The sequence below is a fragment of the Oryx dammah genome, unplaced genomic scaffold (assembly GCF_014754425.2).
Source record: "Oryx dammah isolate SB20612 unplaced genomic scaffold, SCBI_Odam_1.1 HiC_scaffold_15, whole genome shotgun sequence".
Taxonomy (NCBI): Eukaryota; Metazoa; Chordata; class Mammalia; order Artiodactyla; family Bovidae; genus Oryx; species Oryx dammah.
This window is the reverse complement of record NW_024070199.1, coordinates 27,061,966-27,073,586: the sequence shown is the minus strand read 5'-3', so window position 1 is coordinate 27,073,586 and position 11,621 is coordinate 27,061,966.

Sequence of the window (11,621 nt, the reverse complement as noted above, 5' to 3'; positions counted from 1 at the left end):
TCTGCCCTTGCTGGACTAGGGATCTGAGCCCCCCAGATGACTTAAATCCGAGCCGACCTTGAGGTGGGGTAGGTGGGAGAGGCGCTGGTGACACATTCATTCTAAAGCACTGGATACTAAGAGGCAGGATCCGGTCCTTGCTCCAGAGCGAAGTTGCATTCAGGTAAGAGAAGTGGTAAGGGGTAGATTTTTCCTTCAGAAATCAACCCCTTCAGGAATGACAAACTCAGAAGGCCCAATCCTGTATTTGTCTATGAGAAGACTTCACACTCCGGACCTGTCTGCTGGTTGTTCAGGAGAAATCGGACCACTTGCTCTGCTCTGATAATTCAGGAGCCCTCTGCTCCCCCTCCTGCGGACCCACCCTGGTCACCTGGGTTCCATCACACCAGAGGCTGAGCTGGGACAGGAATCCAGCCTCCTGGCTCCGGGGTGAGGAGGGCTGCAGCAGACCGGAAGCCGCATCGCACCATGTGGCTCGTGCCCCATCCTAATCCCCTGATTTGCTCCCGGTCGGCCTCTCAGCAAACACCGGGCCTGCCAGCGTCTGGGGGCTTGTCACCCTGTTAGCGGATTTGTTCCTGGAGACAGCGCAGTTAATTGGCCCTTTATGTGGGGATCAGGGCTATTTGTTCAGGGTTCCCTGAGCGGAGGCTGCAACTTAGCCCATGGGCAAGGCTGCCTCCTAATGCCTGGCATCCTAGGTGTGGAGGCTGGACAAAGTGGGGCCACTCTCTTCCTTTCCCAGACTCTCCTGGCCCAAATCTCCCGGCCCTCTTCCCCACCTCACCTCTTCCCCATACCCTTTTGTTCTTGTTTTTCTCTGCTCTTTTCTTCCTTGTACTTCTTTGTATCTCTAGAATACGCTCCCTTTGAATCAGCTCAACTGAATACCAAGAGGGTGCAGTACTCAGCGGGGGTGTACTGAAGAATAAATACCTCCCAACTGCAGCCTAAGTTCCAGCCCCTCCAGGCAGGGCCCCTGGAGCCCTGGACTTAGTGGAGGGTGGGGCAGAGGCTGGGCAGAAAAAGCCCAGCCTATGTTTCTTAAGGTCAGATGGACAGGCTTGACAGTAGCCTTGCACCATTTTTTCCTTCCTTTTCTTTTTTGGCCACCCTTCATGGTACATTGGATCATAGTTCCCTGACCATCAGAGTGAACCTTGGCCCCTGCAGTGGGAGCTCAGAGTCCTAACCACTTGACCACCAGCCAAGTCTCTGCCCTGTGCCTTTTCAAGTCCAGCTTTTCCCACAGGCAGTTCTGGAAGGAGTTTGCCTTTTCTCTATCTCCTCACTGCCTGCGCCCCACCACCTCACCCGACACACAACCAATACGACTCTGGCTTCTACCTCTTTCTTAGAGTAGGTAACTCACTGCATCTGTCTCTGTTTCCTAACCTATAACACATGGGCACTGGGACAGCATCTAAAGCACTCCAAAAGTTGGCAAAAAGAAGAGTGAGTGGCAAGAGGCAGGGAGGGTGGGGAGAGCAGAGACTATGGAGAGAGAGGGTAAGTTTCCTCTGATGGGTTATGGCATCTGGTGGGAAGAAATGCGTGTCTGGAGCAGGGGTGCATGGGCGTGGCCGTGAGTGTCTTTGGAGAGAACAGCTACCCCAGGCCAACTTCCTTGGCCTCGTGCCATCACATGAGGCCAGAGAATGTAGCTGGGGGTTTTCAGCGACAGAGCTGGGGGCTGCATGGGAAGCTTCTTGGAGGTTCAAAGCCTGAATGCCAGCTGGTCGTGGATAAGCTGCTGGCATGTAACTGCCTCTCTCACACTGATTACTGCCCCTGCCTCCCTCTCTCTAGTACTCTCTCTCTCTCTCACACACACACACACACACACACACACACGCCCAGTCCATTTACATCCCCCCAGAGCCTGTAGCCCCCCAGCACTCTCTCTGCCTGGATCCCTTCCCGGGGCACTGATATACATTGAGCATGTGTGTGTGTTTTGGTTAGGGGAGGGGGGACAAGGGTCGAACATCTGTCCCCCACCCCTACCAGGCTATGCCTGTGAATGGCCCAGCAGGCTTGCTGGCTTCAGAGCAGTGATGCCAGGGGGGCAGTGACCCAGCTGGCAGGGGCCAGAGGGCCAAACAGGAGGGGGGATCAGAGAGCAAAGAACAGGCCCCCGGCTGGAAAGCAGACAGCAGGAGCCTTCCCCCGGCAGGAGCTAGGGTCTGTTGGCTCAGCCCCTGGAGCTGCTGAGATAATAGGGCAGGGCCCCTGTCCTAGAGCGCCCCCGCCCCCACCCCCACCCCCAGGAGGAGCCTGAAGGGAGTTTACTATGCAACACATACCACCAGGTCTGGAAATCTGGAGGCAACCGGGTAGAAATGTCCACATCCCAGTGCAGGTGAAACAAAGGCTAGGGAGAACAAGAGCTTTCCCGGTTCCTGTTATTAAGCTTGGTACAGAGCAAGCACTCCATAATATTTGTTTAGTGACTAAATCCAATAAACAAATATTTGTTTAGTTAGTCCTCATAACAACTGCCCCTTCAGAGCCCACTAACCTTCTCTCTCTGCCTCCCATTCATTCTCATTCTCCTTCTCTCCCCTCACCCCTTCTCTCTCTCATTTTTCTAGGGCTGGTGTAACAGGAAACCACAAACTGGGTGCACTCGTGAAACTAAAAGTCACTTCCGACTATTTGCTACCCCATGGACTGTAGCCCACCAGGATTCTCTGTCCATGGGATTCTCCAGGCCAGAATACTGGAGTGGGTAGCCATTCCCTTCTCCAGGGGACCTTCCTGACCTAGGGACTGAACCTGGGTCTCCTGCATTGCAGGCAGATTCTTTACCAGATGTCTGAGCCACCTAGGAAGCCCCAGGTAGACTACAGCAACACAAATTTATTCTCTTTTGCAGGCTGCAAGCCTGAGCTCAAGGGCTGTGCTCTTTCTGAAGGCTCTTAGGAAGATCTTTCTTGTTTCCTCTGGCTCTGATAGTTGCAGGTAGTCGTCGGCATTCTGCAGTTCGCTATGCATCACTCCAACCCGTTCCTTTTTCTTCACATGGCATTCTTGCCTGCGTGTGTATGTCTCAGGACACCAGTCACTAGATTAGAGCCCAACCCAACCCACTGTGACCTCTTCTTAACCATTGCAATGTCCTATTTCCAAATAAGGTCACATTCTGAAATTTAACCTAGTACACCTTTTTTTTCTGTTTTTTCTTCCAATAGTAACCCACTCCAGTATTCTTGCCTGGGAAACCCCATGGACAGAGGAGTATGGCAGGTTACAGTCCATGGGGTCACAAAGAGTCGGACGCAACTGAGCAACTAACACTTTCACTTTCCCCACTCTATTATTCCTGATACTCTCCCAGGGACCCTATTTTGCTACTTTAAAATATCAGTTGAGTCGCCCAGTTGCATCCAGCTCTTTGCATCCCCATGGACGGCCACGTGCCAGGCTTCCATGTCTATCACCAATTCCCGGAGCTTGCTCAAACTCATCGCTGTTCACAGAGTCAGTGATGCCATCCAATTATCTTATCCTCTGTCATCCCCTTCTCCTCCCGCCTTCAATCTTTTCCAGCATCAGGGTCTTTTCAAATGAGTCAGCTCTTCACATCAGGTGGCCAAAGTATTGGAGTTTCAGCTTCAGCATCAGTCCTTCCAACGAATATTCAGGACTGATTTCCTTTAGGATTGACTGGTTGGATCTCCTTGGAGTCCAAGGGACTCTCAAGAGTCTTCTCCAACACCACAGTTCAAAAGGATCAATTCTTCGGCGCTCAGCTTTCTTTATAGTCCAACTCTCACATCCATACATGACTACTGGAAAAACCATAGCTTTGACTAGATGGACCTTTGTCAGCAAAGTAATGTGTTTGCTTTTTAATATGCTGTCTAGGTTGGTCATAGCTTTTCTTTTAAGCAGCAAGAGTCTTTTAATTTCATGGCTGCAGTCACTATCTCCAGTGATTTTGGAGCCCCCCAAAATAAAGTCTCTCACTGTTTCCATTGTTTCCCCATCTATTTGTCATGAAGTGATGGGACCAGATGCCATGATCTTAGTTTTCTGAATGTTGAGCTTTAAGCCAAACTTTTCACTCTCCTCTTTCACTTTCATCAAGAGGCTCTTTAGTTCTTCACTTTCTGCCATAAGGGTGGTGTCATCTGCATATCTGAGGTTATTGATATTTCTCCTGGCAATCTTGATTCCAGCTTGTGCTTCATCCAGCCTGGCATTTCAAATAATGTACTCTGCATATAAGTTAAATCAGCAGTATGACAATATACAGCCTTGACATACTCCTTTCTCAATTTGGAACCAGTCTGTTGTTCTATGTCCCGTTCTAACTGTTGCGTCTTGACCTGCATACAGATTCCTCAGGAGGCAGATCAGGTAGTCTGGTATTCCCAACTCTTTCAGAATTTTCCACAGTTTGTTGTGGTCCACACAGTCAAAGGCTTTGGCATGGTCAATAAAGCAGAAGTAGATTTTTTTCTGGAACTCTCTTTTCCGATGATCCAACAGATGTTGGCAATTTGATCTCTGGTTCCTCTGGCTTTTCTAAATCCAGCTTGAACATCTGGAAATTCACGGTTCACATACTGTTGAAGCCTGGCTTGGAGAATTTTGAGCATTACTTTGCTAGCGTGTGAGATGATGAGTGCAATTGTGCAGTAGTTTGAGCATTCTTTGGCATTGCCTTTCTTTGTGATTGGAAAGAAAACTGACCTTTTCCAGTCCTGTGGCCACTGCTGAGTTTTCCAAATTTGTTGGCATATTGAGTGCAGCACTTTCATAACATCATCTGTTAGGATTTGAAATAGCTCAACTGGAATTCCATCACCTCCACTAGCTTTGTTCATAGTGATGTTTCCTAAGGCCCACTTGACTTTGAATTCCAGGACGTCTGGCTCTAGGTGAGTGATCACACCATCATGGTTATCTGGGTCACAAAGATCTTTTTTGTATAGTTCTGTATATTCTTGCCACCTCTTAATAGCTTCTGCTCCTGTTAAATCCATACAATTTCTGTCCTTTATTGTGCCCATCTTTGCATGAAATGTTGCCTTGGTATCTTTAATTTTCTTGAAGAGATCTCTAGTCTTTTCCATTCTATTGTTTTCCTCTATTTCTTTGCATTGATCACTGAGGACGGCTTTCTTATCTTTCCTTACTATTCTTTGGAACTCTGCATTCAAATGGGTATTATGTTTCCTTTTCTCCTTTGCCTTTAACTTTTTTTCTTTTCTCAGCTATTTGTAAGACCTCTTCAAACAACCATTTTGCCTCTTTTCATCTGTTTTTCTTGGGGATGGCCTTGATCACTGCCTCCTGTACAATGTCAGGAACCTCTGTCCATAGTTCTTCAGGCACTCTGTCTATCAGATCCAATCCCTTGAATCTGTTTGTCACTTCCACTGTATAATCATAAGAGATTTGAATAGAGTTTAAAATATTGTTTTGTTATTGTAAGCTTAATACATGCTCGTGGGGCTTCCCAGGTGGTGCAGTGGTAAACAGTCTGCCTGCCCATGCAGGAGAGGCAAGAGGTATGAGTCCAACCCTTGGGTCAGGAGGTTCCCCTGGAGAAGGAAATGGGAACCCACTCCAGTATTCTTGTCTGGAGAATCCAATGGATGGAGGAGCCTAGCAGGGTACAGTCCATGGAGCCACAGAGCCGGACACAACTGAGTGACTGAGCGCGCACGCGCACACACACACACACACACACACACACACACACGCGCGCGCGCGCGCGCACACAGTACATGCTCCTGCAAAAACATTCAGGCAGAATAAAAGAGTATAAGGTGAAGAAAGTGCTCACACCATTCTTATCCTTCTTTATGGCAACCCACTCCAGTACTCTTGCCTGGAAAATCCCATGGACGGAGGAGCCTGGTAGGCTGCAGTCCACGGGGTCGCTAAGAGTCGGGCAAGACTGAGCATCTTCACTTTCACTTTTCAGTTGCATGCATTGGAGAAGGAAATGGCAGCCCACTCCAGCGTTCTTGCCTGGAGAATCCCAGGGATGGGGGAGCCTGGTGGACAGCCATCTGTGGGGTCGCACAGAGTCGGACACGACTGAAGCAACTTAGCAGTAGCAGTAGCAACCACAGATTGCTTCTTGTGTATCCTTTCAGATTTTATTTTACTTTTTAAATATTTATTTCTTTGGCTGTACTGGGTCTTAAATGTGGAACCCTGAATCTCCAATCTTTCCTGCCTCAGGTGGGATCTTTAGCTGCAGCATGCAAACTGTTAGCTGTGGTATGTGGGATCTAGTTCCCTGACCAGGGATTGAACCTGGGCCCCTGGGCATTGAGAATGCGGTCTTAGTCACTGGACCATCAGGGAAGTCCCCAGATTTTAAAAAGCATATATATAGAACATAAATATGATCATATTATTTGTTCTGTTTTGCAGCCCGTTATTTTTAGCTTACCATGTAGGGTATCCTTTCACATCAGTATATATATATATAGTCTCCATCTTTTTTACTTTAATAACTGCAAAATATTGGTCATTGCATAAATTTATCATATGCTTGTATTCAGATCCCTATTTATGGAGATTTGGGTTGCTTCTCAATTTTTTGTATAAACAATGCTACAAAGAAACAACATATATATATATTTGCAGATATGTGTATCTGTAAGCTAAATTCTTAGAAGTGGAAGTATAGAGGTGAATAATAGCTAACAGTCGCTAATGTTTCCTGAGTGGTTCTCTTCACTCATCTGTCTAGCAGATGTTCTTGCACGCATGCTAAGTCTCTTCTGTTGTTTCCGACTCTGTGCGAACCTATGCACTGCAGCCCGCCAGGCTCTTCTGTCCATGGGATTCTCCAGGCAAGGATACTGGAATGGGTTGCCATGCCGTCCTCCAGGGAATCTTCCTGACTCAAGGATCGGACCCGTGTATCCTGCTTGGCAGGCATTTTCTTTACTGCTGAGTCACCATGGAAGCCCCCTTTCTAACCTGCTTATATCCCCCTCCTTAAGTGCTAATCCTGAGCATGCTCGTCCAGTGAGTCTCTGCGCTACTTCACCAGCTCTGTGCCTCCTGCCCATCTCCACGGCCACTGCCTTAGTCCAGGTTCTCACCATCTTTCACTACTGCAAAGTAACTCTGTGTTCAGTCTCCTACTGGGAGTCCATCACCTACACTGCTGCTTCGGGGAGTCGTCATATATTTGTTCAACCCCCATTTAGTAAGCAACTGCCAAATGCCAGACACTGAGCTATGTGCTTATCTCTGATGTTTAAATCTGATCGTGTCAGTCATCTACTTTAAAATTATAATCCCTAGAGGAAGGGGCAACAAGTGTTGCCATAGTTCAGATAATGTCTGCTGTTTCCTGATCTTCTCTGTTAAACCTCCCCTCACTCCATACCTCTGGCCATCTACATCCCACCACCAAGCAGCCTTTTTCCTTTCATAGGTGGTGCTGTCTCTACTTCTGTGCCTTAGCTCTCGCCATTCTCATTTCCTCTTCCTAAAAAGCCATCTCCCCTCTGTTCTTTGCTGGCAGGACTCCTTTCATCTGGCAATCCAGCTTCCATCACCTAAAATTAGTAAAGCCCTCCCTGACTCTCCCAGACCACTTGGTTTATTCCCCTACTGTCTAACTGAACATGTGATGTTTTAATTATTTGCTGACATAACTGTCTTCCCCCTGAACTCCAATGTCCCCTTCGAGAGCTGGAGCTACATCTTACTCATCCTTGAAACCTCGGTGCCTAACATAATGTGTAGCATGGCATTTATTGTGAACTTACAATTGCCAGGTCTGTTCTAGGTGCTTTATTCGTATAATTCTCCTATTAACTCAATAAATAGGTTCTGTCGTTACCCTCATTTTACAGACAGGGAGATGTAGGCACTGATTCAGTTAAGTAACTTGCCCAAAGTTACTTAGGTGGCTACTAAATGGAGGATCCAGATTTTAAACTCAGGCTGTTCCTAGACCTGTGTGATTGGTACACCACCTCTCTGTGAAAGACCTGCATCTGAGCATAGTGAAGGAAGACTTCCCTGTTCCCTACCCCCACGTGCTTATGTATAATTCATAATTCTAGTAACAGAATGACCTCTACAATCACGTCACGAAGTATAATCCACTAAGACTTCCAGATCTTTTTCTACCATTCTGTTTTTAGTTCTGAAATCCTTTAGTCCCTGGTATCTATCGGTCTTAAACGTGCTGTTCTTTGTGTTTGCACATTTCTATAATTCCTGGAACTTTTGCAGTTTCAGGGAAGTCAGAAATGGACTATGTTCTTTATCACTATCTGTCTTAATTTCCCAGAATCAACGTTTCTCTGTCTCTCTCTCTGCTTCTTCCTATCCTGCTGTCCCTCTGCGGGTGTGTGTGTCTACGTGAGCATAAAATGCACAAAGAAAGAGACCAATTAAGATCTTCAGATCCCCTGCCTCCAAGAGAGGGAGTCTCGTTTTTCAATTAAAGAAGACTATTCCCTGGCCTCTAATGATTTACATTCAGAGGGAAATGCTTTTGCGTTAAATACTGGAGAAAGGCTTTCCACTTCACATCACTGGGCCTTTAGTCTCTGTGTTTCTTGGGTTGCTACCTGTGTTCATAGATTTCTTCGTATTCATTGCGAATAACAGACTGATTTCCAGTGTCTTCGGGGGTCCCTCTGCCCTGGACTCCTACCTGCCACTGCTCTCCATTGATTTTTGGCTTCCTACACCAGAAGAGCCTCTGTTTCACCGACATATCCTGAAGCTCAATTTCTTGGAATGAAGATGACTCCAAGATCTTTCTCAGCTTCCACGGTAAAGCCATGGAAAAGCCATCGTTATTGTGGCCTCATTCCCCATTTACACATGCAGAGAAGTCACCGTTCTGACAAATCAGAGGACTCTAGTCTTCCTTCTGTGTCCTCTCCTTTACCATGGCTTTTCTTCCATCTCTCTCTCTCCTTCCATCTTCCCTACCCCCCATCCTGCTGCCTGTTCATTTTTAAAGCCTTACCTCCTAGTCCTGATTGCAACGCTTATAAATATTCAACATTTCCTAGAAGCAGTCTCTGAATGATATTTCACTACTCAGTGTCGTTAACCCATCCAATCAGAAATGGAGCTAGACTTTCCTCAGGGTCTCTTCCCTCCACCCCCTTGAGCCTGCACTACCAGCATGGGGGTCTTATTTTCCTCTCCAAGGTCTTCATCATAAAGGGACGACCCGCTGTGACTTTGGAGCCCTTTATGGATTCCAGCCTTGACAGGTGGTGAGACCCCCATCTCTAAATGTGTGAATTTCCAAATACTCCCTCACAAGACGGTTCACTTATTCCAGAGCAATAATCCTGGCATTTAAGGAGGAGAAGGAAAAATAGGTCTGGAGTTATAATCCAGGTAGAAAAACTGTAAGCCCTGAGCCTGGTGCACAGAAGACATTCAGTAAATATTTTAGTTGTGTTGAGTGATTTCTATGCATATGAAAAAAATGGAAAGAAAACTAAACCAAACTATAAACAATGGTTGGCTGGGAATGAGGGAACACATGCAATTTTTGATCTTTGTTTCATTTAAAAATATTTTGAAAAAAATATTTTGTTAATAATAGAAAATATGAAATTGTCATTTTAAAGTTATTTTTATATAATTTTATTTATTATTTTTATCTTTGGCTGTGCCGAGTATTCCTCGCTGCACAGGTGTTTCTCTCGTTACAGCAAGCGGGAGCTACTCTCTAGTTGTGGTGCTCCAGGCTCTCATTGCGGTGGCTTCTCTAGCTGCAGAGCCTGGGCTATATTAGCTGCAACATGTGGGCTTGGTAGTTTCAGCTTGCCGGCTTAGTTGCTCTGAGGCATGTGGGATCTTCCCAGATCAGGGATTGAACTCGTGTCTCTTGCATTGGCAGGCAGATTCTTTACCACTGAGCCATCAGGGCAGGCCTGAAATTGTCATTTTTTAAAATCTTTATTTTTTGGTCACACCCACACAGCGTGTTGGATCTTAGTTCCCTGACTGGGGATTGAACCTGCGGCCCTGCCTTAGGAGTGTGGAGTCTTAGCCACTGGAACCACCAGAGAAGTCCCATAAAATTGTCATTTTAAAGGGTTTAGTGCCCAAACCCAGGCAGGGGCCAATCTCTTCTTACCTGCACTGGTTTGGAGAAAGGCTCAGCAAACCCACAGCTCTTTCTATTGGAGGGAAGAGAGATGTGGGAACAGGAAGCAAGTGCAGGGAGTCAGAGAATGGTAGGTCCCTTTGCAAAGATCCTCCCTAAACCTTTCTGCTCATCCAGGCATGGCTTGAATCCTTCCCGCAACAGGGAGCTCAAAATCTGATGGGAGGGGTTTCCCTGGTGGGCCAGTGGTTAAGAATCTGCCTTGTAATGCAAGGGACACCCGTTCGATTCCTCGCCTGGGAAGATCTCAAATGCTGCAGAGCAACTGAGCCTATGCGCCACACCCAATGAGCCTGCGCTCTGAATCCTGCGAGTGTCAACTACTGAGCCCATGCACCACAATTCCTGAGCCGGCACGCACTAGAGCCTGTGCTCCGCGCAGGAGAAGCCACTGCAGTGAGAAGCCCGTGCACCACAACTAGAGAAAGCCCGCCAGCAGCAATGAAGACCCAGCACAGCCCAAAATAAATAAATGTGATATTACGAAAACAACACCACCACCTCATGGGATGCCGAGGCCAAGACAGGCGGCTCCAACAGAGAGAAGGGCTCTGGCCCGTAGACGTATGCCTCATCTTTGGGGCTGTGTTCTAGCTCAGGCTCTAACTAAAGAATTGGTTGGGAAGTGGGTAGGAAGAGAAGTGAAGTGAGGTGAAAGTCGCTCAGTCGTCTCCGACTCTTTGCAACCTCTTGGAATTCTCCAGGCCAGAATACTGGAATGGGTAGCCTTTCCCTTCTCCAGGGGATCTTCCTGACCCAAGGATCGAACGTAGGTGTCCCGCATTGCAGGCCGATTCTTTACCAGCTGAGCCACAAGGGCAGCCCAGGGTAAGAAGAGAAGTAGAACTGAAAAACAGAGATTTAAGGAATTAAGGAAGAGAAAATACCTCGATAAGATGCCAACGTTAGCTGAGTCAAGCTCATCTTTTAACAGTCTTGAACTGTCTTTGCCCAGGACCCACACGGGGACTTAGGTTGGCAGAGGTTGGGGATGGGGTGGGCAGCAATGACTCTTGCCAGTGTCCAAAAAATCAGCTTTTCAGCGCAGCTTAGAGGGAGACGGAAGCGGGGAATATTCCATAGGGCTATTTCAGAAGGCCAGGGCAGCTGTCAGAGGAAGCTGCAGAAGTGTATGTGTGGGGGGGAGGGTCGGTGTGGGGACAGGGCTCATGTGTTTGGGGGCTCTATTAACTAACTCCCTCCCATCCATCACAGCCCTCCTCCCAGGCCGCTGCAGCCCTGGCAGCTGGGTTACCCCGGGGAGGCTGGGCTGAGGGTCCCTAAAGGGAGCCAGGCTTCAGGCAGAGCAGCGGAGACACATGTGTGCCTGGTCAGGTTGGGGCTGGCGCCTCATTGAGAAGGGGGCTCTCCAAGCTGGGCTTCATTAGGGCAGTGGCACTAATAGGGGAGGGGGTGCAGGGGGCTGGGCTGACAGCCAATTACTTGCTCGTCTGCATTATGGATTAACCCATCTGGGTCTGGG